The sequence below is a fragment of the Dioscorea cayenensis genome, unplaced genomic scaffold (assembly GCF_009730915.1).
Source record: "Dioscorea cayenensis subsp. rotundata cultivar TDr96_F1 unplaced genomic scaffold, TDr96_F1_v2_PseudoChromosome.rev07_lg8_w22 25.fasta BLBR01001881.1, whole genome shotgun sequence".
Lineage (NCBI taxonomy): Eukaryota > Viridiplantae > Streptophyta > Magnoliopsida > Dioscoreales > Dioscoreaceae > Dioscorea > Dioscorea cayenensis.
In genome coordinates this window covers 132-21,700 of record NW_024088272.1, presented here as the reverse complement: position 1 = coordinate 21,700, position 21,569 = coordinate 132, and the positions used below count along the sequence as shown (strand labels likewise).

The 21,569-nt window shown below is 32.5% G+C and overlaps 1 pseudogene; it reads right to left on the bottom strand.

Annotated features, from left to right (window-relative positions):
• Positions 1–13,155: 13,155 nt before the first annotated feature.
• Positions 13,156–17,875, bottom strand: LOC120257114 (annotated as a pseudogene).
• Positions 17,876–21,569: the final 3,694 nt, after the last annotated feature.

Genomic DNA, 21,569 nt, shown 5'->3' with positions numbered 1-21,569 from the left:
GAGACTGCAGCTAAGTACTGTAGCAAAACAATGTAACATTCTACTATAGCAGCACTGTAGCATAAGTACTGTTCATGAGGCCGCATGGAAATTCTTGCGGCTAATGCGGGTGCGTGGAAAATCTACACGGGCATGTGAAGACACGTGATAGCCGTGGTTTGTGACTATAAATAGGTTGTTCGCCCTATTCTTTAGAGACTTTTTGCGGTTCTTTTTGCGAGCACTCTAAGGGCAAGGCAGCTAGGGTTCTAGATGAGGTCTTTGGTGAGATTGGTAGCCATTCTTCACCAACTTTGATTGATCTTTCCTCCATCATAGCATCAAGAGGGCCTTCGGTAACCTAGCTTTGGAGAATGATTTTTTAAAGATGTTAAGCGACCCATCAAGGCCATCATCAGAATTCAAGGGGGTTTTCTCTATGGTTTATATCACTATTCATTGTATTAATCTTTGTTTTGTGACTTGCTCCATGGAGGGCTAAATCCTAGTAGGTATTTGGGCATATGAACCCTAGGATCTTATCTTTTGTATTGATTTACTTTATGTTTTCTATTAAATCCGAGTTGACTTGAGTTTTAATCTTGTATTCCTATGGCTTGCATGTTTTATTGATCCTTTTGGTTGATTGTATATGCATGATTTGTTTCTTTGATGAGAGAGAGGTCTCCATTAGAGTTAGAACCCCAAGGTTAAAGAGGGTTGAGAGGGTGAGTCATGAGATAGTGGAGTGCCCTCTTTCCCTTCCGATGAGTGTTTCCTATCTCCATATTCCCTAGACTCTATGCAACCATATTTTGTGTGAGACGTGAGATTGAGAGATTTCTCCCCCGAGATCTTATAGGGGGCTAGGGATCTCTTGCTTAGAAGTAGGGTTAGATCTATCTTTAGGAATCAATTTCTCTCGTAGATATACCCTAGAGCTTATTGCGGTCATATAGGGTGTGAGATGTTGAAATTGAGAGATTTCTCCACCGGGACCTTATAGGGGACTAGTATCAGTGGCTTGGAGGTAAGGGCTGGTTGTTCTTGGATTACCTCGATTCATTAAATTCGATTTAGAAGCATTTAGCAAGTCTTGAGCTTCATGTTAGATAATAGGGGGAACATTACCTGGATAACTCATCTTTATTGATTGAGATCTCTTCTACTTTCTATCTTGTCCTCTGCTTGCTTATCAATATTCTTGCAATTAGTTCACTTCATCACAACCATTGATTTCGACAAGATAACTAAGAATTGGTTACTACTAATACTTCTGTTCGCTGTGGATTCGACTACCCACTCATCGGGGTATTTTTTTTTTACTTTGACACCTGTGCACTTGTAGTACACACACGCAATTTGGAATGTGTCAAGAATCCTAGGGTTCACAAACCCAAATACCCTCTAAAGGTTTAGCTCTCCATGGAGCAATATACAAAACAAACCATCAATGAATGAAAGTATATGAAAGCCATAGAAATAAACCCCCTATATGTTAACTGATAGCCGTGATGGAAAGCTTCGACATCTTGAACAGTCCACTCCTAAGTTAGGGTCACTGGTGGCTTCCTTGGTGCTATCTATGACAGAGAAGGAATCAGTCAAATTTGGTGAAGAAGCGCCTCTTAAGCCGTAAAGACCTCCTCTCCAAACCCTAGCAATCTCACCCCTCAAGAGCCGCATAAAAGATGTCAAAAGAATAGGGCAAAATGGCTATTTATAAGCCTAAAGCGCATCTATCATGTATTGCTACAATAAATTACTATAGTATTTTGCTACAATACACTTCATCAACGCTGCTCACAAACTCTTCTCTTGAGGCCACATGGTCTGGCACATGTCCACATGGTAGGTTATAAGACTTTTCTTCGTCGAATCATCATTTGGAAGATCTTGCATTCTTCACATTGAGTAGGAACATCGGGATGTGACTGCCTTTGTGCCCTTCCAACTAGAAAATTGGCTTGAATCCTCTTCAAAGTTGGCACACACCTCTATGTACATGAGCTCTTCTTGTGTCTTGATCCTTGGATTGAACAAGAACTCCCAAAATGTGTCTTTATAACATATCTTTGCTTTTTTTTTCTTCCTTTAAGGCATTCATACCTTAATTGCACAAAAGAACACCAAATACACTATATAAAGATATAAACCATCATAAAAATGATGCTCAAAGAATGTATAACATATAGAGAAATATGTCTGCTCAAGCACTTATCAATTTTAATTGGTCCTTACAAGAGGAACCTACTATACAAAGAGTATGGGAAAAGATATGTTAGGAGCAATTGAAGGATACATTGAATGGTGAAAGAACAAAAGCTATGAAAGAAGTTGGTGTCACTAATATTGTTGATATTAAGAAGTGTAAAGGAATGAAAAAGGCATTGGATGCCAACTAAAATTGGGGATGCTTTGATAGATACAGTTTGGAGTACAGAGAGTTGGCAAAACAAATCCAAGAAAGCATTGGCTAATCGTTTAACTGAAAAAGAAGGAAGTATCAAGAAACACACTAGCGGTTCCCGTTCATTTCTTGCTACTCAAAAGATAATGGTATATAACTTTTTCTCTTCACTCATGCCATGGATTTAATTTTGCCAATTTGTTATAGACACATTTGCAATAATAAAATTATATGTATAGTCTAATTAAAAACATTTCTTATATTGGAAGAAGAGCTTCAACGACCAATACAATATCTAAAATTATTTGAGAGAACTCATAAACGGTCAAAAGGAAGTGGTAATTTTGTAGAAAATAAATCCAAAGTTGTTAGTGTATGTTAATCATTAGTAATTCATTCCTTAAATTGCGAATTGTTACTTCATATTTTGGTTAACTTAAATCAATTAATTTTTTTATGTTTCTCATTTGTTATAGGATAAATATCAATCTGCATTATCTAAAAATTATGGTGATAATACTTCCAATCATCTTGAGTTTGATCCAGATACATGGGCATCATCAATTGGAGGAAAGATAGCTAGGCGCACACATGTATATGGGTTTGGCACCATGGTCAATTCTAAAGCATTATTTGATGCTACTTCTAGTGTAGCTGCATGCACAACTAACTCAGTTTGTGGTCCTTCTACTAGTACTCCACATATGGTTGTTTCTCTTAATGATGATAGAATTATGAGTTTAGAGCAGAAGCTTGAATCATTAACTGATGATGTGAGTCGAGTGAAGAATGCTGTAGGTGACATATGCGACTTAAAAAATCAATTTCAGATTATGATGAGTTTCATGATGGAGAAATTTGGATCAAATATTCCTCCACCAACAAATAAATGATTTTAGGTATAAATTTGATCTTACTCCTCTAAATTTTTAGTGCTATACTTATAAATTTCTACTTGCAATTTAATTTGATGGATTTTAAAATTTCATGATTTTCATAGAGGAAGGCATTGGGGCAAGAAGAGAGCAACAAAAAATTCTCAAGGTAATTAAATGTACCTTCATATATTACTTTTACTTTGTTTGTTGTTCACAATTGTATTTATATAGCAATTTTATTTGATGGATTTTAAATTTTAATAATTTTTAATAAATGAAGACAGTGGCCAAGAAGAGGGAACAAAGGAAATCAAGGTAATTCAATGTATGTTCATGATGGCTTCTTGTTTCACTTTGTTTGTTGGTGACAATTGTATTGATTGATTAGAGAATTGTTGTAATGGAATGTTGGATCATTTGTATGGATTATTTGTATTTTTGGTATGAATTGAATGTTGGATCATTTGTATGGATTAATTGTATTTTTAGTATGATTGAAATGATGGATTGTGGATACTTGATGAGATAATTTTTTTTATGGATCTTTTGTATTATTTGTATTTTTATGGGTAATTTTTTTAATTTGTGCAATAAATTATGCAGGTTGTGTGAAAAACAAATTCAATAGGTCATAGCTATGATAATCAATAACAAAGAATAGCGACGGATATTCTTTTGCAAATGACAAATGATAATGGAAATTCCGTTGGAAATGGAAAAATAGCATCAGAAATTCTGTTGCTAATACATATATTGAAATTGTATAAGAAAACAACAACCAAAATTCCGTTGCTACAAGAAAAATAGCAACGGAAAAAAGAAAATCCGTTGCTAATAATAAAACAACAACTGTAATTCCGTTGCTACAAGAAAAATAACAACAGAAAAAAACTCCTTTGCTAATAAGAAAACAACAACCGAAATTCCATTGCTACAAGAAAAATAGCAACGAAAATTAGAAACTCCATTGCTAATAAGAAAATAACAACCAAAATTCCGTTGCTATAAGAACAATAGCAACGGAAATATAATGGAATTTGTAGTTAATGAGGACATAGAAACTGACTTCCATTAGAAATGAGAAAATAGTGATGGACATTCCCTTGCTAAAATAAAAAAAAAATATTATTACTAAACTAAAACTTTCCGTTACTATAACAATAATAATAATAGAATAGTCCGTTGCTATACAACACTAGCAATGGATATATAGCAATAGATTTTTTGTGAACCACAAAAGAGTGAATATAGCAATGGAATTATATTTATGACAGAGTTCTTGTGTTTGGCAACGGAAGTGTCCATCCGGACAACATACGAAATAACGATGGAATTTGAATAGTGACTTGGGAATAGCTGTCGGAATGATTCTGTTGCTAAATATTTATAGCAACGAAGATATATTTTTTAGTGACAGAAATATCCGTTTCCTATTCCTATATTTCTTGTAGTGTAGGCAGCTTATAGCCAACCTTACGGCTGCAAGTAGATTCTAAAGAACCTTGTAGACATGCTTATGCCCGTAAGGGGGGATTCAGAGGCAAATTAAAGAACCTTATGGGCAAGGCTTACGCCCATAAGGATGCCCGTAAGGACAATCCAAGGAGTTTACAACCATAGCATATGCATGTAAGGGCAGTCGCAAGAAGCAACACAATGAAGTTTGCTGTTAAGCACTTACAGTCATAAGCTGGATCGTAATATAAAGAAAAGACCTTACAGATGTGATTTACGACCGTAAGTGGTCTCGTAAGGCTCGCAACTATCTTCTCCAGCTCCCTTATGGCCATGTCCTTATGCTCGTAAGTAGCCCGTAAGTAGTTGGGTATGAATAGATTTGATGAGGATTGTTTGGACATTCTTGGTTTTTCTTTTGAGGGGAGATAAGAGACGAATCTCTAGTACTTAAGGGGAAATTTCAAGGGAAATTTGGATCAACGTTAAAGGGGATTGAGGATTGTAGCCTTCAAGTTCACCTTGATGGCGTGCATAGAAGCTTTTCTAGGGGTTCTCCAGCGATTCTTCATCAACACGATTGAGAAGGGGCTTTTCATGGCTTTCATGTTTCCTCCTACTATTTGTATCTTGGATGCTTTCCCTCCATTAATGGAGGGCTAATCTGTAGATGTTTGGGTATAGTTAAACTCTAGGGTTTATACTTTTGGAATTTGTTGTTGGATCTTTCATACTTTAATTGTTTTCTTAATTGCAATCATTTCTATTTGAGTATATTTGTGTGTTCGAATGCTTGGTTGCTAACAAGGTGAAAGCCCTAGCTATCATGTTTTGATTTGCTACATGACGAGAAGAAATTTTCACCTAGCATAGGCTTACCGCATTTCAAGAGGATAGTGAGTACGCGTCTAGTTAGGGTACTTTGGAGACTTATTTTTCCGCAGTCCTTCTAAGTGATTTAATGATTATCTCAGTGCTCTTTGCAATCATATGAAGTGGATTCTAGGAGAAATCGCATTTTTACTTTATATTCGGATTAGTGGGTAATCATTTTCTTTGAGGGAGATTATCTACTTAAGAGATTGTTATTAGCTCATAGTGAGGTTTCATAGAGTACTAATGCAATTGTGTGGATGTCTATATCAGCACTGCACCTATTTAGTTACTCTTCGCCTGAGAAATTGGGGTTTAGTATACTTCTAAAAACCTCTCGATTCAAATAGGATTGCATACTTAGACAACCTTTGTACTACTTTATAACCCTAGAAGGATACTATGTCTGGACATCGCTTTCTTCCTTGACTTCTCTCCTACTATTTTCTATATTTTCTTATCTTTGCTTCCTTTTGTTCACACACACACACAACTTCCGATTACTTAGGCTATTTTTCGGGATTATGGTTACTACTGGCATTCACTTTCTTCCTTGTGGACCGACCCCCTGGTTTTATACACGCTTTATTATGCGATCGGCTCGTACACTTGTGTCCCTATCAATCTCCAATTTTTGTATATAATGTGTGTTCTATCAAGCTTCTCTTGAACGCATGTTGTTGTAGATAGGAATCAAATTTTCCATACCAAATTCTTGCAACTTGTTTTAAGCCATAGAGTACTTTATGTAATTTATACACCATCTGCTCTTTCCTTGAATTTCAAAGCCTTTGGGTTGCTCAACATAGACTTCTTCTTTAATCTCACGATTTAGGAAAGCAGATTTAATATCCAATTGGAAGATTGGCCAATTTTTGTGAGCTGCTAAAGCAATTAGAAGCCTAATAATGTCCATTCTTGCCACAAGAGCAAATATTTCTTCATAATCTACACCATACTCCTGATTATAACCTTTAGCTACTAATCTTTCCTTGAGCTTGTCAATTTCACTATTAGGTTTATATTTTCTCTTAGAAATCTACTTCACTCTAATTATTTTCTTTCAAAGTGGCAATGAAGTTAATTCCTAAGTGTTATTCCTTTCAATTGCAGATAATTCAATTTGCATAGCATTTCTCCATTATGGGAGTTTTTTAGCTTCTTCAAATGTTACTGGATCAGACACTGTTAAAGCAAAGAAATAGTTTTCATAAATTTCTCTGAGCAATCAAACTTTTACAGGTGGTGTTTCTTCACTTTAACTGTCATTTGGAGAGTCTTGAGTTTCTATATCTGTATTGTCAACAGATCTTGTCACTCTTTCAGCTTCATTGATTTTAGCATCACCACTTGAGTCGTTGCTTGATTTGTTCTAAGTGAGTGGAATACGTGGAAGAATGATTCCGTGAGTATATGAGCTTTTTGATTTCCATTCCCAACACTTTTGTTCATCAAAATTAATATCCCTATGATAAGTGCTTGAGTGGACATATTTTTATATATGTTTTACATGCATTGAGCATCATTTTTACCATGGTTTATGTCTCATATTGTGTATTTAGTGTTCTTTTATGAATATAGGTTGTGAATGCCTTGAAGAGTAAAAAGGAAGCAAAGATGGGCTATAAAGACACAATCTGTTCAATTCAAGGACCAAGACACACTATAGCAGTACTGTAGCAAAATTACTGTTCACGCACCCGCATGGAAATTCCACGCGCCCCCGTGAAAATTCGTGCAGCCCACGCAGCCGCGTGGAAAATCCACATGGGCGCGTGGGGCACGTGACAGACGCGGTCTAAGGCCTATAAATAGCCGTTTTGCCCTATTATTTCTCATCTTTTGTGCGGCTCTTGAGGGGTGAGACGGCTAGGGTTTGGAGAGGAGGTCTTTGCGGCTTTGGAGGCGCTTCATCACCAACTTTGATCGATTCCTCCTCCGTCATAGCATCAAGGAAGCCACCGGTGAACCTAGCTTCGTAGTGGGTCCTTCAAGACGTCGAAGCTCTCCATCAAGGCCATCAGTTCATATATAAGGGGTTTATTTCTATTGTTTTAATGTACTTTAATTCATTGATGGTGTGTTTTGTATGTTGCTCCATGGAGAGCTAAAACCCTAGAGGGTATTTGGGCTTGTGAACCCTAGGATTCTCATCTTTTGTGGATTTGCTTAGTGTTTCTATTTAATCCGAGTTTGATTAACTTTTAATCTTGATTGTCTAATGCTTGCTTGCCATATTGATCTTTTGGTTATTTGGTTTGCATGATTTGTTACCTTGGTGAGAGAGAGGTCTCCATTAGGGTTAGAATCTCAAGATTGAAGAGGGTTGAGAGGGCGAGTCATGAGATAGTGAGCAATTCCTTTCCCCTCCGATTGGTGTATTCTATCTCCGTTCCCTAAGTTCTATGCAACCATATTTGGTGTGAGGTGTGAGATTGAGAGATTTCTCTGCCGGGACCTTGTAGAGGGTTAGGATCCTTCTCCAAGAATTAGGGTTGGATCAATCTTTAGGAATCGGATACACCTCTTGGAATCCCTAGTGTGCTTTGTGGTCATATGTGGTGTGAGGTGTTGAGATTGAGCGATTTCTCCACCGGGACCTCGTAGGGGACTAGTATCGGTGATCGGGAGGCCGGATCCGATTATATTTGGATTTCCATGACTTAACTTACTCTTCATAGAAACACTTTGTTTATCCGGTACCTAATACCTAAATCCTAGGGGGAGCATTGCCCGAATACCCCACTTTTACTGATTGAGATCTCCATCCATTTAACCCTAGCATATTCGTCTCCGGTATTCATTTCTTCGCACATTAGATCACCACACCTTTCCATTTATCATTAGGTTAGAAAGAAAAGAAGAAGTTAGTACTAGTAGCCCTGCTCCATGTGGATTCGACTACCCGACTCACCGGGTATTTTATTACTTCGACACCGGGTATTTTGTTCTAAGTGAGTGGAATACGTTTAAGAATGATTCCGTGAGTATATGAGCTTTTTGATTTCCATTCCCAACACTTTTGTTCATCAAAATTAATATCCCTACTTATGACAATTTTACTAATAAGAAGATCAAACAATCTATAGGCTTTAGAATCAATACAATATCCAATAAAAATACATTTTTTTTCTCTATTGTCAAATTTTTGTAAATTCTGTGCTGGAATTTTTGTGTAAGCAATACGCCCAAATATTTTCAGATGTGATATACTGGGTTTGTTTTATAAACCAGGCTTCATATGGGGTTATGTTCATATATAACTCCTTAGTTGAAGATAAATTGGATAAATAAACAACAATAGATATGGCCTCAACCAAGAATTTAATTGGTGATTTCTTGCCATTTAACATGCTTCTGGCCCTTTCTACTAGAGTTCTATTATTACTCTCCACAACACATTTTTCCAGAGGGGAATAAGGTGCAGTACATTCATGCTTGATTCTATAATTATCACATAACATTCTGAATTGACTAGCCATGTATTCATCTCCTCTATCTGTTCTTAATATTTTTAATTTGTGATTGGATTGTCTTTCAACTAGAGCCAAGAATTTTTGGAAGAAATCAAATACGTCATATTTGTTTTTAATGAAATTAACCCAACTTATTCTGCTGAAATCATCAATGAATAATAAAAAGTAGCTGGTTCGAATTCTCAACAAAAATGGTACATGAATAAATATTTCAAGGAATCAAACCACATTTTCAAGCTTCCAATTTGACATAAAAAAAAAATCATCCATACTTAGCTTGTGATCCTCTATAAATCTAAAGGAACTCACAACAATAAACAATTGGAATTCATTCAACAAAAATATCAAGAAATCGAAAGAATACCAACAAATAAAGCATAGAAAAACAAAAGAAAAAGCAAGCTTACAATATGATCAGGGAAGCTAACGGGATCTTTGAGGGTGTGAATATGAGGACTAATCTCCTCTCAGAGCTTCTTATTAATGGACTCCCCCTGCCTCCGATGACAGCCCCAACCTTCAACACAGGAACAACGTGCTTGAACACGGAATCTCCCTGGCAGCCAGGCCACCTTCTCCGTTGTTCCCTAACTCTTGGCTCCGTCGAGGGTAGCACCTCAAAGTGCAAGGCAATGTCAAAGGAAGAAGAAGAGTCGAGCTGTCGACATTGGACAAGGGTTTAGAGCTCGGGCTGAGAGGAAAGAACAAGTGAGAAGCATATTTATTTTGGATTTCCTTAGTGAGAAGGATTGATTGAAGCTTACGAGACTATGATTTAAGGATCGAATCGGAGAGAAAGAAGCGCTTCTTTAGACACCGGCAGCCTTTGCTCCCAACCTACCCTTTCACTTTGCTGCTTTACCATTTCTCTCTGCTTTTCCCAAATGAATCAAGCCCATCTTCACCATGTAATCTTCATCTAACGGTTCTCCATGATTTTTGTGATAACACAAGAGGACTTTTTATTTTCTTTTTTCCCTTTTTTTATTATATAATATTCTTTCCAAGATAACACAAGAGAGTTTTTAAAATTTTTCTTTTTATTAAAAAATATTTCTCAGTTACATTACATTAATAGATACTAGTATGGATACAGGCCTTTTCTAATAATGTGAATTGTTGAAAAATAAAATTTTAAAATCTACTTAATAGAATAATAATAGTAATAATTAAAAGATCCCGACCTTATCTAATAGTCCAAATTTAATTTTAAAATAATTTTAAATTTTAAATTTTTAATATTAGTATGGATCCGTACCTTATCTAATAGTCCAAATTAAATTTTAAAATAATTTTAAATTTTAAAATTTTAATATCAGTATGAATCCTGGCCTTATCTAATAGTCCAAATTAAAACTTTTTTTCTCTACAATATGTTTCATAGACAAATAAAATCAATGTTTTACCTATAAAAAAATGTAGCAATTAGAAATCATTCATAAGATTTGGTTTTCCCGCGGTGGGAAATGTTTGGTTATTTTTCCCTACGAAAGCTTTGGTTCGTAGATAAAAATTCCCTTGAATTCATTGTGAAAAGTAAAACAACTTTCTACGATATATTTTGTTGACAAAAAGGCTCTCTTTTACCTACAAAACAAATCATGGCTACTAAAAATCAATTCGTAGGCCTTGGACTTCCCGCGGGTAGAAATTTTTTGGCGTCTCAAATTTTTTATTTTTCCTACGAAATATACAAATTGTAGACAATTCAACATATTTAGCTACAAATTTAATTTTGTAGCTCTAAAAAACGTAGAGAATAGCCACATTTCTTGTAGTGTTCCTCCAAGTGAGTCGACTTGCATAAGGCCACACAAATCAAAGTGTACTAATTACATCTTTTCTTTGGCTCTCCAAGACTTTCCAGAAATGAATGGTTGCCTAGACATCTTGCCATATATGCAACATTCACAATTTTTAAACTGTTTCACCTTAGGCAGACCAGTGACCATCCTTCTCTGATTTAACATTTGAAGACTTTGAAAGTTCAGATGTCCATACCTGTCATGCCATAGTATAGAATTCTCTTCAATTGATATAATTGCATTCAGTTGACCAATTTTTTGAAAATTCAGCTGGAAACAAATTGTTTTTATTCTGCTTCATAGCCATTAACCGAATACTAGTCTTATCATCAAAAATTCTACAGACTCCATTTTTAAACATCAAATGATACACTTATTGCCAACTAATTGACCCACACTAAGTAAGTTGTGAGCTAGGTTGGGCACAAACTGGACATTGTGAATTAGTTTTGCTTCACTATTTTCAGTAATCACATTAACACTTCCCTTTCCTGCAACTTATAGTTCCTTGTTGTCTCCCAATTTGACAAAATGCTTCTGAGTTTCATCTAAATGGTAAAATAAGTCCTTTCTTTCTGTCATATGGCTAGAACAACCACTGTCAAGGAGTCAAAATGAAGGTTCTGGTGATCCAGTTTCAGTGTGCACTATGAACAATCTCCCAAATTCTTCACTTGCATTTTTATCAATATTAGAGCTTGAGCCTTCTCCTATATTTTTGTCTTTATACCAACAATTAGACTGTATGTGGCCAAATTTTTTGCAATGATAACATTGAACATTCCTTAAATTGCCTCTCATGGATCTCTGATTGGGAACTTGGCCAATTTGATCTTCATAGTTGCTGCTCTAATTGCCTTCATTAGATGTATCATCAACAAATCTACCTCTACCTCTACTATAGCTTCTCCCTCTTCCTCTAAAAAAGTTTCTGCATTTGCCATAGCTGGGATGCCAATTCTGACTGGCAGTTGCCTCTTCTTATGTAACAAGGGCCTTCTCTTTTTAATAAATCACAAATGCCTTCTCAGTTGGAGTATCATCTTGGCTCAGTAACAAAGCTTCATGGGCTTGAAGAGAGCCAGCTAATTCATCCATGGTGAGCTTTGTGAGATCCTTATATTCACCAATTACTACAACTACAAAATTATATTTTGGTCCTAAGCTTCTGAGGACCTTCCCAACAGTAAGAGATTTAGATATTTGATCTCCTAGACTTCGCATTTGATTGACCAGATCATTCACCCTGCCAATATAAGCTTGAACACTTTTATTCTCTTATTCTCTTATGATTTTAGGACTCCCTTGAAACTGAGTCTTGAGAAAGTCCCATGCTTCTTTAGCTATGTTAGCAGCAGGCATTCTAGAAAACAAAAACTGATGTACTCCTTGCAAAATAAGAAACAAGCCATGAGCATCTCTTTGCTTATTTTCAGCAATCTTGCATTCTTCCTCAGTAAAGCCTTTTTCTACAACTTCCCACAACCCATTGAACCTAAATAGAGTCTTTCATCATGATGTTCCAGTGATCATAGTCTTCTCCATTGAACTAGGGTACTGATGGTTGGTTAAAACTTGAAGAGCTACTACTTGAGGACATCTTAAACTAGAGCAAAGCTTCTCCTTTTTTTGAAACACTTCAAACCAGCTCTGATACCACTTTGTATGCCAAAAGATTTGAAAAAAGATGTAAAACAAAACAAGAAAATGAAGAAGAAAAACAGTAAATTCAAGTAGTAGAGAATCAAGGAGTCAACCACCACATTCACACTCCATACATCCCCTCATTTCACTGTCTTTTCACCATTACATTGATTTACATAAGGACAGGCATTAACTTATCTTTTTCACTCTGAACTAAAGGCTAAGTGACTCAACCAAACCAACTCAAAACATAACTCCTCACTGCCTCAAACTTACACACAGAAACAAGATGATAAGATTCCTACCCTTCAATCTACAGTTCCCTCCACGATTTAACTGACAACTAACTAACTTGAAACTGTAAGCTTCTTTAGACCACTCTTAACTAGGATCTTCAGCACTGATGCCTTCATTGTCTTCAGTCATTCCAGCATAACAAACTATCGAATTTGGGAATACTTTAACTTTTTTAAACCTAACTAACCAAACAATATACTTTAAAAGATCATATAATTCAATCACATGAGGCTTCATTTGAAGTCCAAAATCCAAGAGTTTGAATTAATGTTCCAAATTTGGCCATATAACAAAACATCAAATTTGGGAATTAATATTTTAACTTTTTCAAATCCAGCTAACCAAACAAAATACTTCAATGTATCATATAATTCCAATTACATGAACTACTAAATTGGCCAAACCAACATGGCCTAAATTACTTTACATGAGATGTGACAAATACATTACTAAATAAATAAGATGACATAAAATTTCTTTATTAATTCTTCTAATTAAGGTATAATTTCCTTTCTATCAGATTCATCGACTTGAACTACTTGAATACTTTTATAACGATAAAAATGAGCACAAACCATGAAGTAGATCAAGTTCATAGCTCCCATGAGTGCAATAACATAGTAAAACAAGTCCAATCTCCCAACATTAAGGTTATCCTCCAGCCAACTAGTCCTCACTTGATTCCCACTAGTGGTCTTCTTCACAACAGCCACAAGAAAACTACTCAAATAGCTAGCACCAGCCCAGCTACAAAAGAAGAGAGAACCTGCAAGAGTTTGCATGTGTTCAGGAAACTGCCTGTTATAAAATTCAATTTGACCAACTGCATTGAAAGCCTCTGCAATGCCCATCAAGATAAGTTGTGGTGCAAGCCACATGGCTGTTAATGGTGAAGAACCATTGATGCCACCATGTAACAAAGCAGAAGCTCTCCTCTTCTTCTCAACAAGACCAGCAACCACCATAGCCATAATAGAGAAAACTTGACCTACTCCTTGTCTTTGTAACAGTGTTATTCCATTGTCTATTTTAGTGATGTTTCTAGCTAAGGGGACAAAGATTTGATCATAGATGGGCATGAAGATGGTGAGAGAGAGGAATGAAATGGAGCAAATGGTGCCTGCAGGGATTTGGAAGTGAGGGCCAAGGTGTCTGTCCATTGTGAGGGATTGGAGGATTGTGAATGTCCATTGTTGAGCCACTGCAAGGAAGCAGATGATGCCTGATAACCAGATGGGAATGATTCTGATCAAACATTTCACTTCTTCTATTTGTTGGATGCTGCATAACTTCCATGGGTCTCTTGGACTGTTGTCTTCTACTTTTATTTCGTCATCCTCACTCTTTATTGCAGCTTTGTTCAAGAAACTACAAGAAGAAAAAGATTATTTAAAAATATATGTACTCTATCTTAATCATCTAAATTAATAAGAAACTGTAATTCCAAATATTATGATATGTAGCAGCTTACCTTGGTAAAAGACAATATATATATATATCGATCATTTAAATATCAAGTTATATATATGGAATTCCAATAAAAATTTGATAAAATAAAACTGTAAGGATTAAGCTTAATTAATATGTTCCTGTGTGTTAGATCATCCTCATACTTGAATGAGTTAGTTGAAGTTTGGTTAATAAAATCAACATTATCAAGTTCTTTTCTCTCTATATAATAACAAAATAAGTTTGAAGCTAGCAATATTGAAAAGCACATTTTTGGTTAATGTATTTTCTCATATGATTTATTTTAATCCTTTGCTTTCGAAATATTCAATATTATTTTAATAATTTAATTATCTTTTTATTCATTGGTGTCCAGCAAGTATATGGCGTGGCTAACAAATGAAAGATGGATAAATAATTATATGCTTCATATAGTAAGCTCAAAATCATTTGTAGAGATCAAAACAAAGAAAAAGACAATATAAATGCAACATATTTTTAAAGCAATAACAATACAACAAACCACCACATACACATACATATATTAGTAGGATTTATGGAGATGTATGCAAGTATAAAAGAAACATGAAATACACAAAAAAAAAAAATAAAAAAAAAAAAAATAACTAACCTGAACTGTGAGCTTAAAGGAAGCTTGATGACTCTATCATTCTTCATAGGAGGATTATAAAGCAAAGCCTCTTGTAGCTTCAAATCATGAGGAGAAGGGAGCTTCAGGGATCTCTTCTTAAAAGAAGCCACAAAGACTTGAACAATCCCTGAAAGGATGCTTCCTTGTGGAGGGACATAAACATAAAGCCTCACTCCAAGAAAGAAGAATATTATAGAGAAATAACATGAACCCTGTAGGGATACCAAATCCTATTGCCCAACTGATGCTATCCTGAATGTAAACCAAAACAGTGAGGCCAATCACTAAAGCTGCTGTTGAAGTGCAATAGTACCAGTTGAAGAAGCTATTGAGGCCATCTTGATCTTTTTTCGTATTTGGATCAAACTGATCGACACCGAAGGGGAGGCTGCATGGCCGAATACCGCCTGCGCCGATGACCAGCAGAGCTAAGGAGAGGTATAGAGCTCCCGTTTGAGCTTTGCTTGGCCCTAAACATTGGCCTAATTGTTTTGCTTCTACTGTACAACTTGGTGGTTTCAGTTCAGGGACTACTACTGTTAAGGTTAGGGCAACCATTCCCTGCATGCATGTATGTAGGCACCTTTTAGTTTGTTATATTACTATTATGCATTGTTGGATGGGGAAAAAATATTAATCAATTAAATGCTTTTTTCTCTTTGTTCACAGAAAGCCCCATACAACTATTTTGTTTAGATAGAAATGTTCATTAAGGTTCTTTTTGCTGACTCAACCGACATACATTTTTAATCTATAATCTTTTTTTATTTAGCAACTACTTGACAAGCCACATCAGCTTCTAGGTTGTAAGTAGATGCTATATAAGTAAAATAAGTAAATAAATACAAAAAATTATATGTGAAAAGTGCATGTTAATTCAGTATATTAGAAAACTTAATAAACTTCCCTAAAAAACATAAGAATCATATAAAATATTTTATATATGGAAAAAAAACAATAAAAAAATACATAGACTAAAAAGTGTTTTTGATAAAAGTACATCTAATTAAAAGAAATGAATTAGTTATTGCGTACACATACAAGGCAACTTTCACGTAGTTTGTCAAAAATATAATAATTATTTATTTATATTTATTAATTAATTTTTTAATAATATGTAATCAAGATATATAAAAACAATTAAAAAATAAATAAGTAATGATATAAAATTAGGTTGGAGTATAATTATAATTTTTTACTTTATTATTTAATTTGGTATAAGTTGCTCCTACAATTGGTTTGAGTAACATAATTCATATTAGAAGTCCTTATTTATTTTATTTTGTTTAAAAGGAGGAGTAAGATCCTCATTCCAATATATATAAATACATCACTAGAGTTTTTAAAAGGGACAAATCAATGATTATGGTATATATATTACGCTATTAAATATAATAATTAAATTTTTAATTATTTACATCATGCAAGTTGATATTTAAATATATATATATATATCGTGGTCAGAGCAACAATTATTTTGATGCTCAAGATGACAAATTAATAAAGAAGTGCTACACCTGTCCGCCCATATACATCACAAATCATCGTTGGTACTTTTTTTAAATATTTAAAATATATATTTATTTAATTTACTAAAATATCCTCATATCTGGCCAAAAGGGTTTGACAATTCACAATAATTTTTGATGTTTTATAGGACAAGTTTCTGAATAGATCACTGCAGCATTTATTTTGCATCACATCCTTGTCTTATTTATTTATTTTATTATTATTATTATTATTATTATTATTATTATTATTATTATTATTATTATTTTTTGTTATGCTGAGTAAAAATTCGTTTAAAAGAAAACTTATATTTACAAATAATTGTTCAAGCACATATAAAAGCAAAATTAAGAAAGTGAATTTTGAAAAACATTAAGAAGAAATTGATCTTATTATTTATTTTTTTTAAATGAATAAAAATATAAAAATATGTTCAAACTTAATTTAATCCACTACACTTAAAATAACACCATAAAATTATAATTTTTAATAATTTTATATTTAACATCTATATATATATAATATGTTTTTACCAATTAAAAAAACCAAAGAAGTCTTAAAAAAACTGATTGGCATTCGTATTACGTCCAAAAAAAACCATGAAGAAAGCCAAGAAGATAAGCATAAAAACAAAGCACCAAAATGAATCCTCACAAATTTATAATATGAATAAATAAAAATAAAATATAAAAAAAAAACATAAAATTCTTGTGCAAATTAAATAAGAAGAGGAAGCAATTGAAGTACCAAAAATGAAGCAATGGAAGCACAAGCCAAGGTTTTGAACCTCCCCAAACAAGTATCGGCGACAAAAGCTCCGACAAGAGGTGCAAAATTTGTCGTACCAAAGAATATTTGCGCCAAATTCGCTGCATCAACTTGTTTCATTTGAAAATGACTCACTAAATATACTGTAAAGTTTGCTAATAACCCCGTTGATGCTATCTTTTCAAATGTTTCATTCCCTACATTCATTCACAAATAAAAAATTAACATAATACACACATATATATAAAGAAATCATTGCCCTCAACCATTACTGTGAAAGGGTTTCAAACCCTTAATCTCTCACTCGAGGGAAATAAATTATCATTCTTCTATTTGGAGGAGGGAATTATGTGTAATATAATACTATACTACAGATGCATAAAATAACATTCTAATATATATATATATATATATATATATGAGAGGAAATGTATGAACACATATACCTATTATGTAAGGCATGCATTTCCATCCATTGGATTGCTTTTTGGGATGATCTTGAGGGTGTTTTGTAGGAGAAGAGATTGAGAGGCATGTTTTGAGTTTGAGGAAAGAGAGGAGAAAATCAAAGAATGAAGCCTTCTTCATTTTGGTAGTTCAATTATGTGGAATGGTATGGGGAGAGGATGGCGTTTTAAAGGGAGGGGAAATGGAATGGGACAAGAAGAAAGAGGATGAGATTGACACCATGAGTGCGATCCTTGGTGGTCGGAAGGCATATGCTATATATCACTCTATTAGGTTGTGTTCTTTCCATAAAGGTACTTTTTTTAATATTTTTTTGAAAAAATAAATATTTTAAGTATTAAAGGTTTTTTTATAATCAATAAATTTTTTTCTATTGACACCAGCTGTTTGTATAACATGTTTGTGTTCTTTTCGAAGTGACGGATTTAAACCTCAGCTTACACAAAGTGAAAAGCACATGCATGCATTACGATAGTAACTCAACACTTGTATATGCACATTCTTAATAAATGACTTATCTATATTTGTTTTTTTAAAAAAATTTTAAAGGTCAGTTATTAATATAAATATTTAAGGAACCAAAGCATAGCCTAGTGGTTTTTTACCTTGCTTGTGTTTGTGAGGTCTCGAGTTTTAAAAACTTCTCAAGCACAATGCAAAAAAATAAATAAATATTTTGTATATATATAAATATATGAAACTAAAAATGTAATTGGGTGTATACTTCAGAAAATACTAAATTTTACATGTAAATCCATGCAAATAGCATTAAAAGTTATTTTTTGATAAATAAACAAAAGTATAATCACCTGTATATTTTTGAAATAGCATTAAAAGTTTTTTTTTGATAAAAAAACAAAAGTATAATCACATCTATATTTTTGAAATAGCATTAAATTTTAAGTGTAAACCGTAAAATTAAAATCAAAAGAATTTTAAAAATAATGTAATTATGTTTATAACTTAAAAAATAAATAAATTTTTGCATGTAAGCTTCTGCTGTCAAAATCAAAATAGTTTTTAAAAAAACATATAATTGCTTGTATACTCTTAAAAAACACAAAATTTTGTATATAAATATGTGCAGTCAAAATCAATGTATTTATTTTGCTAAAACGACTAATAACTAAACGTAAATATTCCAAAAAATAAATACATTAACTTTTGTATAGAATAAACACCTTGCAATCAAAATTAAGAGTATTTTGCTTTCATAAAAAGACATCTTTGCCCTTCATACTCTTAAAAAAACAAAAATTTGTATATACCTAAATGCAGTCAAAATCAATGTATTTATTTTGTTAAAACGACTAAAAACTACATACACACATAATTAATATATATATATATATATATTAACTTTTATGTATAGTATAAACACTTCGCAATCAAAATTTTTAAAATTATTTTTGTTTTCATAAGAAGACATATACTCTTATAAACAAACAAAATTTGTATATAACTATGTGTAGTCAAAATCAATGTGTTTATTTTGTTAAAACGACCAATAACCACTACACGTATACATTCCAAAAAAAAATTATATATATTAACTTTTCTGTGTATAGTATAAACACCTTGCAATCAAAATTAAAATTATTTTTGTACTCCTAAGAAGACATCTTTGCCCTTCATTTTTTCCTCCTATCTTTTCTATTTATCATTTTTTTTATTTCTTTTCTCTTTTTGATCTATATACAAGCCTACAACTATTTTCTAATTAAATATTTTTGCATTTTTCAAATAAAATATTTTTATAAAAATATGACAAATTATTTAAAGATTAAAGAAATAAAAATAATAGCCATTTGGTTTGCAAAACAAATTTAAAAAGCATTGCAAAAAAAAAAAAAATTATTGACTATGATGTTTACCAAACTCTCATTAAATATTTTACAAATAATATGATTTAATAATATAATGGAGATTTGCACAGATTTTCATTAATAATATATCATCAGTAGCTAATAAAAGTTTATTTTACTCCTAAGTAGAGGGTTCAGGGTTGGCCTTTCTTTCAACTCAATGGATCAAGGTTCATGATGTGCTCAATTTTTAAAGTTTGCATTGATATATATATCAAAATGGCTTGGGTTTCTTAGATAAAAAAAAAAAAAAAAATAAAAAATAAAACTAGTCCAAAGTTTTTTTAAAAGTGATGATGAGATTGAGAAAGTGGGATCTCCAACTCAATCATGGTAACCAAGAAAAGTGGGATCTCCAACTCAATCATGGTTTTGGACTTCTAGCACTGCTTTAATTTCGCCCAGTCAGATTGGGGATTAAGAGACCATTCGAGATGAAGTGGAAAATTTTCTCAAAAATCTTTATCGAGGTTGAAGCAAAATAAAATAAAACTTGCAACATGTATCATTATTCATATAATTATTTTTTATATCAAAATATAATCAATTTATTAGACAAATATCCTTTGATCCAGTGATAGTATCTCATTAAGACTTAATTTATAAGAAACTTAATACCAGTGTTTGAAACAAGTAAGACACAGTGGTATCACAGGTTTCAAATTGTTCATTTTCTTTTGCAGATATTAGGGACACTCAAATAAATAAAAATAAATTAAAAAATAAATTTGTTGATGCCTGATTAATTTGAGGATGTTGCATTCAAGTCATGGGGACCTTGTTTGACTAAATTGGACAATGAGATCTTATCTAAATTGGAACATATTTCTTTTATTATATATATTTTTTTACTAAAACTTATGGACAAATCAGGGGTATGATTTGAAACGATAAAGAGAAAAATAAAAGAAAAACATGCTGTTGCAGGGGTACTATCATAAAACCTCTTCATTATATATGAAATACAAAATCTCTCCAAAGACTCGAAATGAAGTTTACCCTTCCAACTATAAATAATATTATATGCATATGATTGGATGTTGTTCAACCAAATTTATCTATATTAAAAAAATCATATTAGGTTTGAAGTTTGAGAAAGTTTAGTGGAAAAAAGTTACTTTAATCAAATTTTTATTTAATTAATATTAATCAAAACAAATACTTTAATATTAAGAAATTATTTTTATGAAAAATAAACTTTTACAAGTATTAATATTAAAGTAATTGTAAACTATATTTTTTAATGATTAAATTTTATAATAAATAATTAATAAATAAATTTTAGTGTTTGGTTGGAATCCTGGTGTATTCTAGAGTAACTCTATTGCTAAACATAGTGGGCAGTAGAAGAAAAATAAAATCAATATAAAACCAATTTTTTAACTAATAATATTTTTAAAATTTTAATACCTTTCCATATAAATGTACCCCACCAAGCAACTAGGCTTTCTTAATTGCTATTAGCAATTATTGTAAATTATTATTTGCTATACAAATTTCCTTGCTCCACATCGGAGTGATTGTTATTAGCAATTATTGTAAATTATTATTTTCTATGCAAATTTCCTTGCTCCATATCTGAGTTTTTACAATTTTGAGAAAATTTTGAGATAATATCGTATAAAAAATATAATAAAAAATAATATAATTTAAACAACTTGTACAATAAAAACTATTGTATATTTTGGATTTCAAAGATCTTATGATATTTATTGCACAAACAATTAAGTGCAATTAAAAATTTTTTTAATTATTAATATTATAATTAATATAAACAAAAATTTAAATGTAATTAAAAAAAATTAAATTTGTCCCTTGAAATATTATTTGAGCAAATTATACATCAATTTTAATAATATGTATAGAGTATTATTATGACTTTTTTATAATTTAACCCGGCTAAAAGTAACAATCAATCTTTAAAAACTTTCACTTTCCTATATGGACCTTTAAATTTTTTATTTTCCTAAACAATATTTCTTTTTAAATTTTTTAACTTTTAGATTTAAAATAAAATAAAATGACCAAATTAGGCTTTACA